The sequence below is a fragment of the Oryx dammah genome, unplaced genomic scaffold, assembly GCF_014754425.2.
Source record: "Oryx dammah isolate SB20612 unplaced genomic scaffold, SCBI_Odam_1.1 HiC_scaffold_6, whole genome shotgun sequence".
Taxonomy (NCBI): domain Eukaryota; kingdom Metazoa; phylum Chordata; class Mammalia; order Artiodactyla; family Bovidae; genus Oryx; species Oryx dammah.
The window spans coordinates 25079374-25098026 of record NW_024070190.1 but is presented as its reverse complement, the minus strand read 5'-3'; the positions used below and the strand labels follow the sequence as shown (position 1 = coordinate 25098026).

General features: G+C 55.6%; 1 protein-coding gene across 6 annotated transcripts in view; it reads left to right on the top strand.

Annotated features, from left to right (window-relative positions):
• The window catches only part of ZMIZ1 (zinc finger MIZ-type containing 1), a 243110-nt gene that overhangs the window by 52347 nt on the left and 172110 nt on the right, over window positions 1–18653 (top strand). For 4 of the 6 annotated variants that reach the window (XM_040242620.1, XM_040242615.1, XM_040242618.1 and 1 more), the window contains exon 2: window positions 121–244. The gene's annotated coding sequence lies outside the window, so the exon portion shown is untranslated. Of the gene's footprint in view, window positions 1–120; window positions 245–13553; window positions 13682–18653 lie in introns of all 6 variants that reach the window. The other 2 variants (XM_040242617.1, XM_040242616.1) reach the window with 1 other exon arrangement.

Here is an 18653-nt window from a genome sequence, read left to right as displayed (position 1 = left end):
TCAACTCTCCAGGAGATGGCCAGAGGGGCCTGGGCAGGCAGGACCTAGAGACGGGTGAAGAGGGTCGGGGCCCTCAGGCTTGGGCTTGGAGCTCACTGCACCCTCTCCTCTCTTCCACAGGACCTGCATCAGCTCTGCTCAGCCAGGTTGGACTGCTGGGGCCACAGCCTCCTTCCCCTGAGACTGCCTTTTCCTGACGCCCTTAGCAGCCTCTAGTCCCAGTGGTCAGCAGAGACCTTGGCAGGTAAGCAGAATGAGCTGGGCCCTGACCCTGGGTATCTACAGGTGTGGGACTCAGCCTAAGCGGCTGGTGCTGTTTCAGGGCCTAGAGAAGCGGGAGCTAGGCTGTCATCAATGAGGAAGGGGAAGGGGTTTATTTGTTAATTTTCACTTGTCCTTGGCCTCCTCCTCTCAGAGGGAGCCAGAGAGTGGAGGGTTGCAGGGAGGGATATACCCTAGCCTGGCACTTGAACTTCAGGTTTTATCCAGTTGCTAACTCCCAGTGTAGTGTTGGGTAGCCCTGTCCCTTCGCTTTTGAGAGTCTCAGTTCTCTCATCTAGCTCATAGAAGTAATAATAATATCCTCTAACATTCTGAGCATTTAACTGTATGCCAGGCACTATGCTGAGTATTGTGCAGTTATTAACTCTTTTCATCTTCATCACAGCCCCGTGAAGTGGGTGCTGTCATCCTCCCCATTGTACAGGCAAGAAAACTGAGGTTTGTGGTCTGCAAGGAGCGTGCCCAAGGCCACATGCGTGGCCGAGCCCTCATGGGGCTCACTTCCAGGTCTGTGTGGCTCCAGTGTGCCAGTTCCTGACCTCTGGTTCATTCTGCCCCTGGCCTTGCACCCTCTCTGCTGGTCTTTTCTTGTGGGTGGGCATCAAGAGATCATGGGTGTCCTCAGTTGGCTGGTGGGAAGTGTGAGGTTAGGAAGGCTGCCATGCTGTGGGATGGGGATTAACACTGGCGTTTCATGTGAGTATGGGGAGGCTGAAATCTTCTTGGAGGAGGTGGTCCAGGTTATGATCCAGAATGTTTCTGAGAGGACTAAGACTTTCCTGAGGAAGAAGATCATTTATAGTTACATGTGAACATGAGGTTTTTCATCTGGAAGTATAGATACACATACAAGTCAAAGAGGGTTCTTCTACCCCATAGTCACACCTGTGTCCATGAACACACGTGTACATGCATACTCTACACAGACAACGTGTGCTTGTAAACCTGTCCTTGCATGCTAAGGGGCTACAGACATGCATACACACACAGCCGTGAATGGTTGTGTGTGCACAGATACATACAGAAACCTGCAGAGGCACACTCCCTCTCACGCATATACACACAGACATCACTCGTGCATGCTATAGACATACACATGCACAAACAGACTTGCTGCTCACACACGCTTATAGATGCACGTTCACAAACTTTGTTGACTCTTTACACAGATACACAGACACAGGTTCTCATGACACATGGTGCCTCCACATACACACAGGGGTGCACTCACATGTACACACAGGGAGGGATGTGTTCCAAGGAGAAGGGACCATGGTGCAAGGGGCATGAGTTCTGACTGGTATGTTCTCTAGTGAGGGAAGAGATCTGGGAAGAATCCCCAGGAGGTGACAAGTACACTGAGCATTGGAAGGCAGGGAGAAGTTTGCTAGGTTGATATAAAGGAGAAAAGAGAAACCCAAGCAGAAGGTCCGGCTCTTGCAAAGTCCCAGAGAAATGAACGTCTGTGGCTGATTCATGTTGACGTATGGCAGAAACCATCACTATTCTGTAATTATCCTCTAATTAAAGAAAAAAAGTTCATTTACTGGCCCTCTGCTTCCTCTCCCAACATGTTCACCAAAAAGAATCTCCTAGAATCAAGTCTGGCTACATAATTTTCAGGGCCTGGTTCAGAACAAAATTGTGGAGCCTGTCACTCAAAAATTATTAAGGATTTCACGATGATGGTCATAGAACATTGAACCAAGAGTGGGTCCTTCTGAGCCTGGGGCCCCGGGCAACTGCCCGTGAAGCCAGCGCTGCCCAGAACAAGTGAAGCACGGACTTCACATGCAGGCTCCACCAGTCGCTGACAGCCCCAGTGACCTTGGGCAGGTCCCACATCAGCCTATGAGACTCATCTGTCCAAGGGAGAGATGTTGCCCTCTCCACCAGCTGCAGAAGCCCCGGTGGAGCCAGCATCCAGCTCATCTCAAGCATCTGGGGACAGTGGCTTCAATGAGGGTGGGATGACAGCCCCACCCACCGGCAGGCAGTGGTGTCCAGGGGGTTCCCGGTGTGCACTCTCTGCCTTTGAGCCCTGTCCCTACACACTTTGGAAACCTGGTGTTTGTGTGCCTGGCCTAATCCACAGGGGCAGAGGGGGTTGGGAGCTGCTCTGTGTTTTATTTGCAGAATCTTCTGCCTCATTGCCCCTTGCCTGCCCTTCTGTGTTTGGCAAACTCACTTCTGTGGGCCAGATGCTGTGGAGCTCTCTCTGACCCCAGGCCTGCCCTCCTGACCTCTGCCCTGTGACCCCCTCCAGTAGCTACAATGACCTCTTGTTACTGTAGAGTTCTTTACAGTGTATAAGCTCTTTCACACCCCATCAGGCCATTGAGAAAGCCCTTGAGAGGTCCTATGCCCTTTGCTAGACTGGAAAACAGAGGCCCAGAGTTACAATCCCTAGCCTAGCTCCCGGGCTGAGGTCAGGCCCACCTCGGGAAGGGGTACAGACAGTGGCCACAGAGGGTGACACCTAGGCTCTGCTCCGAGGCAGCTTCCCATTTCAGCATTTTGGAAGACAGGCTCTCCCAGCCCCTTACCTAGGAGAGGCCCCGCAGGTGCTACGGCTGTTGAAGAGGACCCAGTGGGCTGGAGGTCTGTTCAGCTGAGTACACAAGCCCCCGGCCCTACCCACCCCTGTGAGTGACTTGGCCCGCTTCCCTCAGCCTGGCAAACTGGAGCCATGTCTGGGTCATGACAGCCAAACCAGCTGGACACAAAGGATGTCTAGTCGGGGCCATGACAGCTGCCCCCTGCACTTCATTAAAGGTACTCAGCACACCTTTGGTGGATGACTGCAGAGGGCATGGATGTGGTGAAGGGTATGGACTCCGAGCCTCGGCGTTGGAGTTTTCCAGACTCTTCACACTCCTTTCTTTGTAACTTCAGATGAGTGGCTTAATCTCTCTGTGCCTCATTGCTTCATCTGTAAAATAGGGATAATAATAGAACTGACCCCACTGAGTTGTGAGGAATTCAATAAAATCATCCACATAAGCCCTTGCTGCAGTGCCTGGGATGAGGTTAGCGCTCCACAGCATTGATGGTAGGCAAGCAGGTGGGGCTGAGTGATGGGGCTGATCCCCAGGGCTGTGGGCACACAGGGAGAGATGTGGTTGGACTGTCATTTCAGAGAGGCTGTAGGGGGACAGCGGGGGTTGGGGTTTCATATGAGGCAGTTCCAAACAGCTGTGGATGAGAGCTCTGTAGGCAGGGACCTGGGTTGACAGCTCCTCTAGCGCTGAGTTTGTGGCTTCACATTGACAGCATGAACACTGTCAGCTGTCAGTCAACAGGTTTCCAGGGCTACATGGCACAAGGCAAGTTTGAGGCTGGCTTCGACGACATTGAGTGCCAAGCCCAGCTCATGGCGGGCCTGGCCGTGGCCACGCAGAACTTGAATTCCGGGGTTCCCATGTGGCGTGCATGTCAGCCTCCAGCGCCAGCTGGGAATGCACAAACTCCTTTCCCTCCTTGGAATTTATTGCCAGCAGTCCGGGCCTGTCCACTCCGAGCCTCTGCAGCCAGCACTGACCCTGTAACCCCTCACCCAACCTGGAGCTGGAAATACAGTCCACAGCCCACTGGTCGTTCCTCCCCGAGGTGGGGGACCCTCTGGGTCAGCAAGGAGGGCCATTGTCCTCACAGGCCCATCGTTCAAGCCTCAGTCTTGCTGCAGACCTGCTGTGTGACATTGGACAAGTCACCGTCCCTCTCTGAGCAGCGGTTCATTGGTCTGTAAAACCAGAGGCTCTGCTGAGACAGGTCAGGGTTCACAACCTGCAATGTTCTCAAACATCTCAACAACCCAGGGACACTCGAATTATCCCACATTAGGTGAAGAAGCTCAAAGCTCAGTCGTGTCCGACTCTGCGACCCCGTGGACTGTATCGTGCCTGGAATTCTCCAGGCCAGAATACTGGAGGGGGTAGCCTATCCCTTCTCCAGCGGATCTTCCCGATCCAGAAATCGAACCGGGGTCTCCTGCATCGCAGGTGGATACTTTACCGACCGAGCTATGACAGAAGCCCCAAAGCACGGAGAGTTTAGAAATATACACAGGGTCACAGTGCTGTCTGTGGATATTCAGCCCAGTTTTACCTGACACCACAATATGTGTTTTCCCCACTACATCTGCCACTGGCAGCCACATGTATGTTTGCTGGTGAACCATTCATTCCATCAGTCACAGTGGGTTGAACACTTACTAGGCTCCGGCACTGGGCTGGGAGCTGGCATCCGCAAGTGTCCCTTTGAGTGCTGGCTTGAGTGGAGGTCAATGGAGTCGACAGAGCAATGTGTGCCAGGTGGAGGCTCTCAGCAGGTGAAGGCAGTAGGAAATGGGAGGGACAGCTCCTCCCTGGTGCTGGAGGAGGCAGGCAGGGGAGACTGCCTGGAGGAGGGGTCTAGATCCCTACACAGAGGAGTGAGGGAACAGGGTCTTCCTGGGGTCTCTGCACAAGTTGGTGGAACAGGTGAGGAGTCTAGCTGGGAGAGGACACTTCATTCAGCCACACCTGGGAGCAGGTACTGAGGCAGCTCCCAGGGGCCATCGAGTTCGACCTTGATCCTGCAGATTGCAGGGAGCCAAACAGGGCTGTGGAGCTCCTCTGTGAAGGCCAGGAGCGGGGACTGGCCTCAGCCTGGAAGCAGAGGCTCACAGCTCACCCAGAGACAGTGGCAGAGGGGAGGGGCAGAGCTGGGGGATTGTGTACCCCAGCTGGCTGGACCTCCAGCACACTGAGTCCTCTTCCACAACCCAGGCACCTTGGGACCTCTCCTGGGCCAGCAGCTGGGCCTCTTTCCCAGAGGGATGCTAGTCTGCCCAAATGCTGAAATGGGAAGCTGTCCCTTAGTAGAGCCCAGGGGCCACCTTCTATAGCCACAGTCTGCACCCCTTCCTGATACAGGCCTGATGTTAGCCCAGAGGTGGGGCTGGAAGGGAGCCATGAACAAACCTGTCCAATGACATGGTAGACACAGAGAGACCCAGAGCACAACCCAGAGTCACACAGCATCATCACGGCAGTTGCAGGAGGCTGACGGCCTAGACAGGAGGTGAAAGGATGGTCCCCTGGTTCTCCCAGAGTCCTGGTGGGAGCCTGCTGCTGTCTGTGGTGTGTGGGGCTGCCCTTGTACCCCAGGGACCACTGACCTCGGCCACCAGCAGGGCTCTCTGAGGACAAGCAGGGATTTGGTGAACTACACCAAGGAGGATTCCTCGGGTGTTACTCACAGCGGGTGCTTTTCCCTCCCTGTGGTGTTGGCTCACCACCCCTCTCTGAGCCCTAGAGTTTGCTTTCCTCTGGTCCGGAAGCCACATCCTCAGGGTGAGGGCAGCCACACCCATGACCTGTGTCCCAGGTCCAAGCCTCCGTGACCTTGCGGGCAGGGAGCGGACGCTGGGTGGGGCTGTGAGGGTGGCCTCTTTATTTGAATCATAGCATCTCTGCCGCGTGGGGGAGGGATGGCCTTAGGAAATCTCCTGGCCCAGCCCCTCGCGGTACCGATGGAGAAACTGAGGCTCAGAGAGTGGAGGGTACGCCCCAAAGTAGCCCAGCATGGCACTGCAGGCTTTCAGCTGAGCTCACTGCCACCCTAAACTGTGTGGCGGATGTGGACACCAGCAGGGCCCAAGTCCTACAACTGATGTGACCCATCTGTGGGGCGTGATGCTTGCAGAAAGGCAAGACCCACCCCTGAGGGGCTGGGGCTGCAGAGTGGGGGTCCTGGGAAGTTCCGGAGATGTGGAGAGCAGAGCAGGGCGCCCTCAGACCTGGCTCTCTGAAGGCCTTGTTTGTACTCCGCCTCCTGTAATCACCAGCTCCTGCTAAGGCCTGCGATTCTTATTTTTCTCCTCCCTTCTGTTTACGCCGAGACCCAGAGGGGTCTGGAGGTTCTAGGCCCGGAGGCCAGGGCAGAGAGAATGCTCCAGAGTCAGGCTCCGATCAGAAAGCTGACAGGATGCAAGGGGGTGAGGAAGGAAAGGGGACTCTGGAAACCTAAGGCCACCCGTGTCCCCTGTCAGCCCCCTTCACCGAGCCACAGCAGGGCGCCCAGAGACCAGTCTGCAGAAGCTGCTGGATCTGCAGTTGTTAGGGTGAGTTCTCAGGGTCCCCAAGGAGGGTTCCAAGTCAGGGAGGGCTTCTTGGAGGAGGTGGAGTTCTAGCTGGTTCCTGAAGAATGGACATTATTGTGATCTGAAAGCATTCCAAACACAGGGACCAGCTGGGTCAAGGCTTTGAGGCAGGCACTCTGGGGACAGATCGGTCGTGCCAAGAGTGGGCAGTGAAGGAAACAAGGTTGGAGATGCCCCCTACAGGCCAGATGGCAGAAGAAGGAGGAAGTTTGTACTTGTTTCTAACTTGCTGAACATCCCTGAGAGATTCCCTGCTCTGCTTCTGTGCCTGTCTGCCTCAGACCTCCTAGCAGTTCCAGGCAGGCCACACAGCAGGCCGGGGTTGCAGTGGAAGAGCCTACCTTTGGGGAGGTTGTGAGCAAGTGCCAGGGTCCTAGGCTTCCCCCGGGAGCTGGTGGGCAACTGGCCAAGGGTTCCAGGGGACCCAGGCTTTGCCAGAAGCCAGGGAGGATGGGGGACTCAGCCCTTGGGGCACTCTCCTGCTTGCTAAGAATCCAACTCCCAGAGCAGACTACGAAGCTGAGGGTCTGAGGGGGAGGTGGGCTGAGCAATGGGCTTCCTCTCCTTCCTGTGACCAGTTGCCTCTTTACTTCTTCTAGGGAAGGTGTGTGGGGCAAGGTGGGAGTAGATGACCATGCCCCAGCCATTGGGCTGGCTCGGAGCCTGACGGAGAAGGGGCAGCCCTCTGAGCCATATGTGCCTGTGGCCTGCTGCAGGAGCTATGGGTACAGGACGCCCCCTTGGGTGCAACCCCTCCCATAGCCAAGGGCTCAGCCCAGGTTGTGTTCATGACCCACAGCAGCCTCCCTCTCACCTTGCCTATCAGCAGAGCAGCACCTAGGGGCCCTTGGCCTCTTGGTACCCAGGATCTCACACATCCCCCCAGTACTCTGCACAGTAGCTGCTCAAGCTTCATCAGCTTGGGGCTGGGCCGGGGTCCTGCTCAGGAAGCCTAGAATTCATTTCCTGGAATAATACAACAGCCCTTCCACACCAGGAAGGGCGAGCTGGCCTCATAGCAAAGCTTCCCCATGAGCCCTGGCTCCTGGACCCTCAGAATAGCAGGTGGGATTCTCAGGGGCCCATTTTCCAGGGGAGGATTAGAATCAGAGAAGAGAAGGCATGAGACTCGGCCAGGGTCATAGGGCCAAGGCAGAACTCACCTTGGATTCCAGGTGGTAGTCAAACTCCTTTTGGGATGGAGCCAGGGTTTTCTGCTCAGGCTTACAGGCAGATGGGCCAGGGCTCGGGAAGAGGAGGTAGAGGAGGAGCCCTTCCGGGGGGCGAGGAGCTCAAGGGAGAGGCCCCGAGTCACTGTCTCTCCTCCTCGGCTCCGGTTACTCTAATTGGTGGATCTGCCAGTGGTGCTGACATTTACCTGGTAGGGAGGCAGGCCTCCTCCCTCTCGAATCAAGATGCTAAAAATAACCGGGTCCAGCTTCCTAGGGCCCCTGCCCAGCTATCGCCTGCCTGCCTGCCTTGGCGACCTTTCTCCTGGGTGCTGGAAGCTAATTACTTCGTGAGACTACAGTTTCTCGTGCTGAGGACTTCCTAGGGGTCTGAGCAGGGATGGCGTTGCTCCTGAAACTGAAGAGGGCTCTCTGCAGGGCCTCCCTACCCTCCAGTATTGGGGTGATGGGCCCCTGCCCAGACCCTAGCACCCACCCCGTTTTCTCCCCGGGTGCAGTATCCTGCCAGACTGGCCACTCCAGCCCTGGAAGCTTAAGCCCCTTCCTTGAGCCGCTGGAGTTTATGCCGGTGCCCCTCCTCCTGCGAATTATCCAGTGCTCACCTTGAGACCTGTGCCATGTCCAACACAGTCGTCCAAAGTGCGGCTTCCTACCTTCATGCTGCATGTTCATGCTGCAGGCAAGAGGAGCCCAGACTGGAGGGCTGGACATGTTTAAATCCAGCTGTGAAACCTTAGCTCATTTCTGAGCCTCTGTGCTCTCATCTCTGAAATGGGTATCATGACTGACTTTATAATGTTGTTGCAAGAATGAAATGAGGTAACATGGAGAAGGTCTCAGGTCAAGAGAGCTGCTCCCTTCTGACCCCTGGCCCCACCCCGCCCTGCCTGCCCCAGGCCAGGAGGAGGCCTGAGCACTTCTGGGGGTTTTCCTTTCTCTTGCTCTGTAAATCAGCCCTGGAAGCCCCATACATTTGGTTGATGTATGTGGACTGGAAGAGGAAGGTCTTAAAAGACCCCAGCTGAGAGCTAGGGACTGGTGCCCCTCAAAAGCAGGGGTCTCTTGTCCATTCCTGTGCACGTTTCGAGTGCCCTGCCACACCCGTCCCACCTGTGTATTTTTGTCCAGTTCTTGCCCTTGGTCAGTGTGATCAGATGTGTTGACATTGGCTTACTTGTCCCTGGCTGTGGGATGAGCCCCATGGAAATGGAAGTGGTTTTCTGGGCCCTCTTCTCGCCCGCTAAGAGAACCTGAACTGGTAGCTTAGCCCCTCCATGCCTCAGTGTCCTCTGAAAATGGGATAATAATGGCTCCTCTGCCATCAACACTGTGAGATTAAACCAGCAGTGTTGGTATGGTGCTTAGGACAGGGCCTGGCATGGGGGGAGCCCTTGGTGCGTGTTCTCTTGTCCTCTTAGCCACCCTCATTAGTCGTAACCGTCCATGGTAATAATAGCAGCCCCCACCCGTGGTTGAATGATTAGTATCAGAGGCTGTGTCAGAGGCTAAGCACTTAACAGTCATTATTTAACTCAATCTCCGTGACAGCCCTACACAAGGTACTCCTATAATCTCTACATTCCAAAGGCCCAGAGAGGCCACTCACAGTCTGAAAGTGGTAGCGCTGAAAACCAGAATTCAGGTTCAGCCCTGCTGGGGGATCAGCCATTCGGCTTTGCCTGGGACTGTCAGGTCTTAGCACTGAAAGTTTCACATCTCGGAAACCTCTTAGTTTTCAACCCACAGGGACAGTGGATGAGTTAGTCCCCGCTAATCCTCTGCTCCACAATTGTACCCACAGCCTCCCCCGACCCCTTCCTGACTTTGGGGCACAGCCCTGCTCTGCCCCTGCCCCCTTCCCACACCTCATTGGTCCCTCTTCTCACCAGATATCCTTGCCCATCCCCCGTGCCCTGACCCAGCCTCCCCGCCTCTCCACCCTGCCCCCTGCCAGCTGGGGGGCTGTGGGTCACCCCGAGGGGCTCTCTGTGCCCAGGGCTGTGCCTGCAGTTGGTTGCTGGGTCCTGAGCCACCTCTCTCAGGCCTCAGGCTCCCCATCAGCACTGAGGGCTTTGGCTCCTCTGCACCCAGCCTTCCAGAGAGGCTTCAGAAACCTCTTCCTTAAAAGAGGGAAGACGCAGTGGGCCCCCGCCCCCAGCCCTGGCCCCAGGCAGTCGGGAAAGATTGCACTGGCCCTTCCGGTGCATTGATGGAGAGCACTGCTGACAAAGGAGAAAGGTCAGCAGTGGGACAGAGCGGGGTTGGTGTCGGCCTGCCGGCTAGCAGCACCCTCCCCCAAGTCAGGGCTTCCTGGGGGGAGGGGCCCAGGGTTCCTTGGGGTCCTGGTCAATTCATATTGACTCAGGCAGCCGCTGCTTCAGCAAAGCTGGGCATAGAAGCCCCCAGAGGGCTGGGGGAGATGCCTGGGTCGTCCTTGGCACCTCCCTCTTCCTCACCCCTGTGGTCGATTAAATCCTCTGAGCCGTCTCTGGATTTGGGTCCCCCCTCAGCACCCCTAACCCTCTGCTAGCTCAGATCTTACTGTCTTCCTTGATCTCAATTACTGAGCTCTTCCCAGTTCGCCCCTGGCTTCCCACTGTCACCAGGAATAAAGTCCAAATTCCGAGACTGACATAAAGGTTCTTTTTGAGCTCAGTGAGGCTGCCCAGTGCTGCCGGTCCTTCCCTGAGGACTTGAGATTGCCGTCCCCACCCTCAGATGAGCATCTCCCAGCCCTGGGTCGGGTGGAGGAAGCCATCTTCCTCCCAGACATGCCTTTCAGGAACTCAGTCCATGATTTTCCCTCCCCCAGGACTCCCACCCACTGGGAGAGGTTGGAAGAGGTGTGCAAGGGATCAGGGCACCCTGAGTGCCAGGCCAGCTCTGTACCCAGTGCTCCAGCCTCACCCTTCTTGTAGGGTTAAGCCTCAGCAGGGTTTGTGACTAGGGCCCCAGCCCAGTGCATGGGCCCACCCACACCATGCCTCAGACTCCCACCTTGAACTGCTCCGTGCATCGCTTGCCCCAGGTCTTGGAGGCCAGGCGCCATCAGCTCCCCAGCTCATATGAAGGACAAGCCCCTGTGAGGGCAGGAGGTGCAATGGTTAGGGCACAGGCTCTGGGGTCCGACCCCAGCTCCATCACTTACTAGCTGTGTGACCTCAGGCAGTTACTTCCCTCAGAGCCTCAGTGGTGTCATTTGTGAAATGTGGGCAATAATAGTTCCTTCTCCACAGGATGGTGAGATTCATTGAAATGACACATGTTTGTGGGACCCTGGATCGTTTTAAGGATCAATAAAGTCACCTTTTATCATCATCAACTCCATCGTCACCAGGGCAGCGGGTACCATAGCCATGAGATGAGGGCCCGCTCCTCCTGGTTATTTGAATGCACCTTCCACTTCGGCTCCTCACTGTGCCCCTTTTGACCTTTTCCCCCCAGCACTTCTTTCCCACATTTCCTAAAATTCCAGGAAGCCCAGCCCTCCTTGGTCTTGAGTTGTCATCTGCGTAGCTGCCTTATGAACCTTGTCCTTCAGAGCTGAGCCCAGGATTTAATGTCTTATTTACCCCACAACCCCTTACAGGGTCCTCAAACACAGTAGGTGCCTGATAAAAAAGTTTGTTCAGTTAAACAGACATTCAGGGAGCCTAAGTCACCTCCAGGAGCAACACAGCAGTGACCAGTCAGATCCCTGGGCGCATCCTCATGCTGATGAAGGGCCCGGCTGAGACCAAGCCTGAGCCACCTCCCACCAGGTCACCGCTTGTGCCCATTCTGGGCTCCTCCGTGCAGGGCTCTGGGGAGACAGGGTGGTGGGTTTGGGCCACTGCATTGGAAGGTTTTTCAGAGCTGGTTCCTCTCTGGTCCTCTGCGCTATCCCTGCGTTTGCCTGGGTCCTTTCCCCACCCCCTTGGTTCTCTGTTAAATCGTGTTATTATATTTAAACAAATCAATTCCATTGCAGAGTTTTTCCTGTCCTAATGATGAGTTTGCAGCACAAATGCCATTGATTTCTCACAGCCCTGAAAACCAGTTGATGAATAGCACCGGGCTTGTCTTTGGAGAGGCACTTAGAGCAGTTCTGGGCAGCCCCCCTACTCCTTGCCTGCACTGCCCCCCATCATCACCCCACCCCCACCTCCACACTTCTTCACGTGGGGCTGAGGCTGGGTGATAAAGCGGGAGCCTCAGCATCCTCCGCCGGTGTGGGGGTGGGGATGTCATCACAAGGGGCCTGGCCCCTCACGATGGTGAAGCAATCATAGTGGAGAACTGTATTGATTTTGGCCAAAGGCAGGAGCGCAACTTACAGAGCAGAGAGCCCTGCGGTGTGATCTTTGTCTTCCCTTACAAGTTCAGAGCACAGTCCTGAGTGGCAGCAGATAATGGCTCAGGCGAAGCTCAGGTTTCCAGACCTCCTTGGGACTGCTGTGTTTTAAAGGGAAGGTTCAGAGGTGAGGGGGAGAAGGAAATGGCAACCCACTCCAGCATTCTTGCCTGGAGAATCCCATGGACAGTGGAGCCTGGCAGGCTACAGTCCATGGGGTCGCAATGAGCCGGCCACGACTGAGCGCTCACTCAGAGGTGAGCTGTCCCCACCGGGGAGCTAGAAACCTCCCTTTGTGAAATCCTCCCCAACCTCCAGTGTCAGGGTCAGACTGCCCCTTCAGATCACTGACTTTTTTTAAGTTTAGGAGGGCCGCCAGGGCTTGGGTGGACACGAATGATTCTTCCCACCTCTGAGCTGGGCAGCCTGCTTGATGGGCAGTCCCTGGAGAGGGAGGTTCAGCCGCCACAGGAGCCTGATTTGGGCCGGGGTAAAACGGGAGGGCGCAGAGGAACTGGGGCACACTGGAGTGCGTGCCTCACTGAAACCCCTCACCGACCCCTAGGAGTTATGACTGACTCTTTGCGACCCCATGGACTATACAGTCCATGGAATTCTCCAGGCCAGAATACTGGAGTGGGTAGGTAGCCTTTTCCTTCTCCAGGGGATCTTCCCAACCCAAGGATCAAACCCAGGTCTCCTGCATTGCAGGCGAAAAACCCTCAAAGTTACCCCTAAAACTATCCTGGATGGGGCTGTGAGCTGGGTTGCCCCCTGCTTCTCCCAGAGTCTAATTCAAGCCTTTGTTTTAGACAAGAATGCAGCCTGGAGTTGGGAGGGCTGTGTCAAGGTCACAGCACAAGGCAGTGGAGGGCCTGGGGTTTGAGCTCGGGATGGGGGCAAGGCCCCTCTGGCAGTCCTGCTGCACCTCCCCCCAGCCGTCAGGATTGGGGGCAGGGCAGAGGCTCCGTTGCAGGGAAGACAGACCCCTCACTCAGGAGACCCCCGCCTTCCCTGGCCCTCAGAGCCAGTCACCCTCCCCTCCTCCCTCCCTGCAGACAAACCTCCTGTCCCTCCTAATCAGGTTAGCCTCCTGCTCCATGCTCACTCTGCTGAGCTGGGCCAGCTGCCTCTAATGGCCTGTCGACCTGGCCCTCCCCCTGGCTCCGGGGTGGGGGAGGGGAAGCTCAGAAAAGAACTGTGAGTGGGAAGGGGCTGCCCAACTCCCTGTATTCAGACCTTCCCACGGCTTCTAGGCTTAAGTCCAAACCCTTAGCCTGGCATCCAAGATGCGTCAAAATGAGGCCCCACTTCTTTCCCCGTCTCCACAGCCCTGATGGACTGTTCACTACGGTGTGTGCGCACTGAGTCACTCAGTTGTACCTGACTCTTTGTTAACCCCATGGACTGTAGCCTGCCAGGTTTCTCTGTCCATGGGATTTCCCAGGCAAGAGTACTGGAGTGAGTTGCCATTTTCTTCTCCAGCGGGGTCTTCCTGACCCCAAGATCGAACCCACGTCTCCAGCTTGGCAAGCCACCAGGGAAACCCCTTTACTATGACTACAGGAGGCTATTTCTCACCTCCCTGCCTTTGCACATGCAGGTCCTTTTGCTACTTCCCACGTCTCTGGAAACTCCTACACATCCTTCAAAACCCAGTTCTGGTCTCTTCCTCTGGGCTGCCTCCTCTCAAGACTCTCCTGCCTCTGTCTCCCACTGGATGCTCCATTGGTACGGAATTCAGTACTACTGTGTTTGGTTGCATTATTCTGAGACCCGCTTCCCCTTGAGTTTCTGGAGGAAAGGGAGAACATTGTATTAGAATATGCCTCATGGTGCAGCAATGAAGGAATTGGGCCAGCAAAAAAGAGAGAAGTGGGGGCCGAGGAAAGAGACAGACAGGAGTGCACAGAACAGCTGCTCCCAGCCCCTCCACAACACTCTAGCTTGCTTCCTGCCAGGGAGGCCATTCCCGGTGACACATGTGGGGCCTGAAATAGACGTGTGGGGGCCTTGGTGGTGCACTTGGACAGCCCAGTGCTAAGAACCACCACCACCCATTCCTTGGGCATAGAAGCTCCCCTTTCCTCTCGGGGCCATGTCCCTGCAGCCAAGACCCCTCCCCCAGCAGTACCCAGGCCTTGCCCCTCTGTTCCTGCTAACTTTGTTTTATAAATAAACTATATAAATAGGCTCCTCTGATTCCTCTGAGCAGGCAGCGTTTAAGGACTGGGGCACTGCTGCAAGCATAATTGTACTACCGAATCCATCAGCTGCCTAATTACCATTCATTTTGCATTTATTTCTGCTAATTAAAAAGAGAGAAACTCCTAACAACTTTTACGTAAATACTATATTTGTTCTATGTAAAGATGGGATGCTAATTTGCTGGTGATTAGCTGATTATCTAATTTTATAGCTGTCACACAGGCTTGCCCTGTCTCCCCTTTGAACCCCAGATGCCACTCGAGGCCCCTGATCAGGTGTGGGAGGAAAAGGCCCAGGGAGGTCTGCGTGCATGTTTAGAGGGTCTATCTGAGGCCCAGGGGTCCTCTGGATCACCACATGTCACCAGGGCTCAAGGGGGCTGCAGTCTGACCCAGGGAGCTGGGAGGAACCTTTGACTCATCCACTGTTTTTGCACAGATAGAGACACTGAGGCCCGGACAGGTCCAGGATCCCTAAGTCACTCCCTAACCCAGGATTCTGTTACTGGGTCCAGTAACAGAGATGAACCCAGGCATTTGGGCTCCCCCTCCCGTGCTCCCTCTGTGTAGAGGTATTGTCTGGAGGAATTTGCAGCCTCTGTTTGCAATTGGAGCAATATCTGGACCAAACTCCAGCCCAAGTGGAGGAAAGACATAGTCTGGTCTGAGCCCATGGCCCAAACCAGACCCTCCATATGCCCTTCTGTAAACCCCTGCCTGCTCGCACTTTCCCATCCAGCCAGGGCTCGGATCCTCCTGACATCACTTACTGAGGCTCGTCTTGTCTCCCAGTCTGGGCCTTGCACACCGTGGACTGCTAGAACCTGTGTGAGGGTCTGAATCTCAAATCTCAACATGATGCATTTATTTGTGTGAATTCAGAACAAATATAATTAATACATCAAACTTGTGATTTCACAGACAGTATTGCTTTAGATGAGTTTAAATAAAAAGAATGTGATTGGTTCAAAGTGATTTAGAGAACAATATGTAAATGATTTAGGTGAAACCTGACATGGTTTAAAATTTCTAGTAACTAGAGTTGGGAACACACTGGCGGAGGGTCTGGGAACACAGATCAGGGGCCAGGTGGCGAGTCCCGGGTCAGCAGCAAGGACGCGAGGGAAGCCTTGGCCAGTCCCTGGCCTGCAGGCCACCGCTGCCTCATCCCATGGCTGGGCCGACGGAGCCCCTGCTTCATGCCCTTCTCCCAGCCCGAAGGCCAATAGAGTTAGCCCCCCGCAGAGGAAGCCTCAGAGGCACTTTATCCGGACTCTGTTTCTGTCTCAGAGCGGCCAGGAAGTAGAGCGGGTGACTTCTTGGGCTCCCTGGCCAGCCCAGCTTCCCTGCGTTTGTGGGCGAGAGCCTGCCTGACCCTCTACTCTGTCTTCCTCGATCCCAAAAGTCTGAAAATGGCTGGTTCTAGATGGCAAGGGAGAACAGCTTTGACCAGGTCAGGGCCAGGGTCAGCTTGGCCCGTTGGAAATCCCCGAGGTGAGGGTTCCGGTCCTGACCGCTGCTTTCTACAGCCTCATACTCCTTCTCTGTAGATCGTGAGGTCACCGTGCCTTCCTCCCAGGGTTGCCAAAGGGATTCTAAGAGCCACGTGCAAAACTCCTCAGAGGAGCGCTCTGTGCAGCTGGTGGTGAGCCGGAGTCCTGGCCTGGGGGCCAGGGGTGGGGGGCCCCTCTGCCTCCTACCCGCCGCCACCATGTCTGTGCGAGGTGACTCGCTGCTGCCAGAGATCTCCCGCTCATCTGCCCTTTTATTGCCCTGTTCACAATCAGGGGAAGCCTGGAAAACGGCGGGGGCGCAGGCAGATGGAAAACAAAGAGAGAACAAAGGCACTGCTTCGAAGAGGCCAAAAGGCAGGGGGCCTCCTTCCCCCAGCGGTCCTGGCCAGCCTGTCCCCACCAGCACCAGGCCTGTGCCACCCCAGGCCACAGGCCACCTGGCCCGCCCCTCCAGAGACTAGCCCTAGCCTCACAGGGGGTCCCCACTTGCTGGGTGACCCTCGGAAAGTCATTCCGCTCCAAGCCACCTTTTTCTTATCTGTAAATGAGGAAGTGGGACAGCTTGCAGAGTGCTCTCCAGCAGACCCCACCCCTCTCACCTCTGCTGGAATCTCTTTGAGGCCAGCGCGTTTCTTCCCACCCTCCGGTCGCAGAGGGTCAAGTTGGATGCCCACTTCTACCCATAGAGAGAGGACCCCAGAGTTCTCTGGGCCAAGCGAGGCAAACAGGAAGCCTGTGTTCACAGCATCTTGGTGCTGGGTGTAAGCATTTGCCTGGAATGAATGAATGACTTAATCAGATGGAGGCTTAAGTGTCAGCCCTGTGGTCACTGCTGCTGTTGGAGCCTCCAAGGGAAGGGGAAACCCCTGGACCCTCCAGAGCAGTTGCAAAGAGGAATGGTTGAGGGCTCATAAGAGCCCCAACGCCAGGCTGTCTGGATTCATATCCTAGCTGTGTGCCCTTGGGCTGCTTTCTTAAACCTTTCTGTGACTGTGTCCTCGTGTGTTAAAATAGGTATAGTACCTACCTCATAAGCTGTGTTGAACTTACAGGACTTAACTCACATAAAGAACTTAGAAGAATACCGACCGAATGAGATCCATTAATGCTGGGTGTTATTATTATCACCAGTCCTAGCACTGTTGTTGTTTAGAGGAAAGCTCATGCGCCTTCAGCCTCCTGACCCAACCCCTGTACTGCCTGGATGAAGCTGAGGTTTTGCTGGCAGCTGGGGAGGGGCAGCAGGTTGCCATGATGAGCATTTCTGTGTAAGCATTTCTGGTAAATTGTTTCAAGGGGCCTGACTTCCTAAGGTTCTAGGAATTTGTTATTTCTTTTCTCATTCCAAGTATGTATGTGTCAGGGATGCCCTGGCAGTCCAGTGGTTGGGACTCCGTGCTTTTACTTCCCCAGGGGCGCAGGTTCAGTCCCTAGTCGAGGAACTAACATCCCTTGGCAAAATAAAAAAGGAAAAAATAAAAAAGTATAATTGAACTTGTATTTCTAAAGAGGACCTCCAGAATAGTTTAAGCTTCAGGTCCTGCAAACCTGGACTGTCCGTTGCTTATTCCTGTTACCTTGATTGTATTTCTGGGATCTGGAAATACATTTATATCAAAGAGTACACCACGGGCTTAGAGGCCCAGAAATACAATCCTCAGGAAGATGGCTGAAGCTTTGGGGCTGGAGGAGCCTAACTTTTTACCCTGTACAGCTGTGTATGTGCCCCAGACTGCAGTCTCTACCCTGCACTGCAGGTCAGGGGAGCCCCAGAGAGGGCAGGCAGGGAGAATGGGACCCTCTCTTGATGGAGACCCTGGATGTGCAGAGTCCAGGGGCGAGGTGGGTCTGAGTGCCGCTGCACTGCAGGCTGAGGTCATACCCCCCACCTCTGCCCCCTCCACCCTGGGTGGGCTGGGTGGGCAGGCACAGGGGGCGCTTGGGGCCGTAGGAAGCAGGTTGCTGAGCAGGAACAGTTGCCCCAGAGGCTGTCACCGGTGGGGCTGGCTGTGTGCCAATCCCTGGGTTTTGTGTCAGGTAGGTAGGGACTCAGCATGGCCCCTGCCCTGGGAGAGCTCTCAAGGTCGCTGGAACCACAAGATTTGCACCTGGAGGGGTAGGGAGTGGGCACAGTTAGACCCTGTCGCATGAGGCGTCTCAGGGCAGGAGTTGAGAGAGCCCAGAGGTCAGGAGTGCTGGACACTTGTGGGGAGTGGAGGAGCCTCCTGGAGGGTGGGCCCTTGCCTGGGGAAGCCCCCAGAGCAGTGGGTGCCTTGGGCCTTGGCGCCTCCGCCAGCAGCGGGGCCTCTCAGCCCAGGCTCTGACAGGGACATTTATAACTCACAGCTGTGCGGTCCTGGGCCCAACTGACTGTGGTAAACCGATCAGGCTTCAGGAAGTCGAGTCCTGAGGCCACTCCCTACCCCGACCCCACACTCTCCTTCACCTCCTGACACCCACATCCTGTTCTGGGTGGGAGGGGCGGACAGCTGGGGCACTGGGGGATGGAGGGGGGCAGCCGGGGGTCTCTAACCTGTGGGCAGAGCTGGAGGGGATGGAGAAGTTCAGTGAAACCCCAGAGCTGCACGGCAGGGCCTCCGGCATCACCAGGATCCACCCTCAGGACACACACGGGGAAACCCAGGCCCAGGGAGCGCCAGGGGTCGCCAGGAGCCCACAGGAGCCAAGGAGCAAGAGATCAGGCAGTGGGGCTTAGGGGTACCCTCTGTGCTACCATATCTAACTGGAGAGGGGATTAAGCGTCTAGCCCCTACTAGCGGGAGCCCAGTGGAAGACGACAGAGGTAAACCGGAGCCTCAGAGGATCCTAGGTAAAGGCACAGAGGATGCTCGGACCCTGGGCTCTGCACAGCCTACAGCCCTCAGTGGGATCATCCCATCCTGAGACCAAGTTCTTCATCAGGCCTTGTGTCCTACCCAGCTGAATTCTCGCAGCAAAATTCACTGGAGGGAATGGTCATGC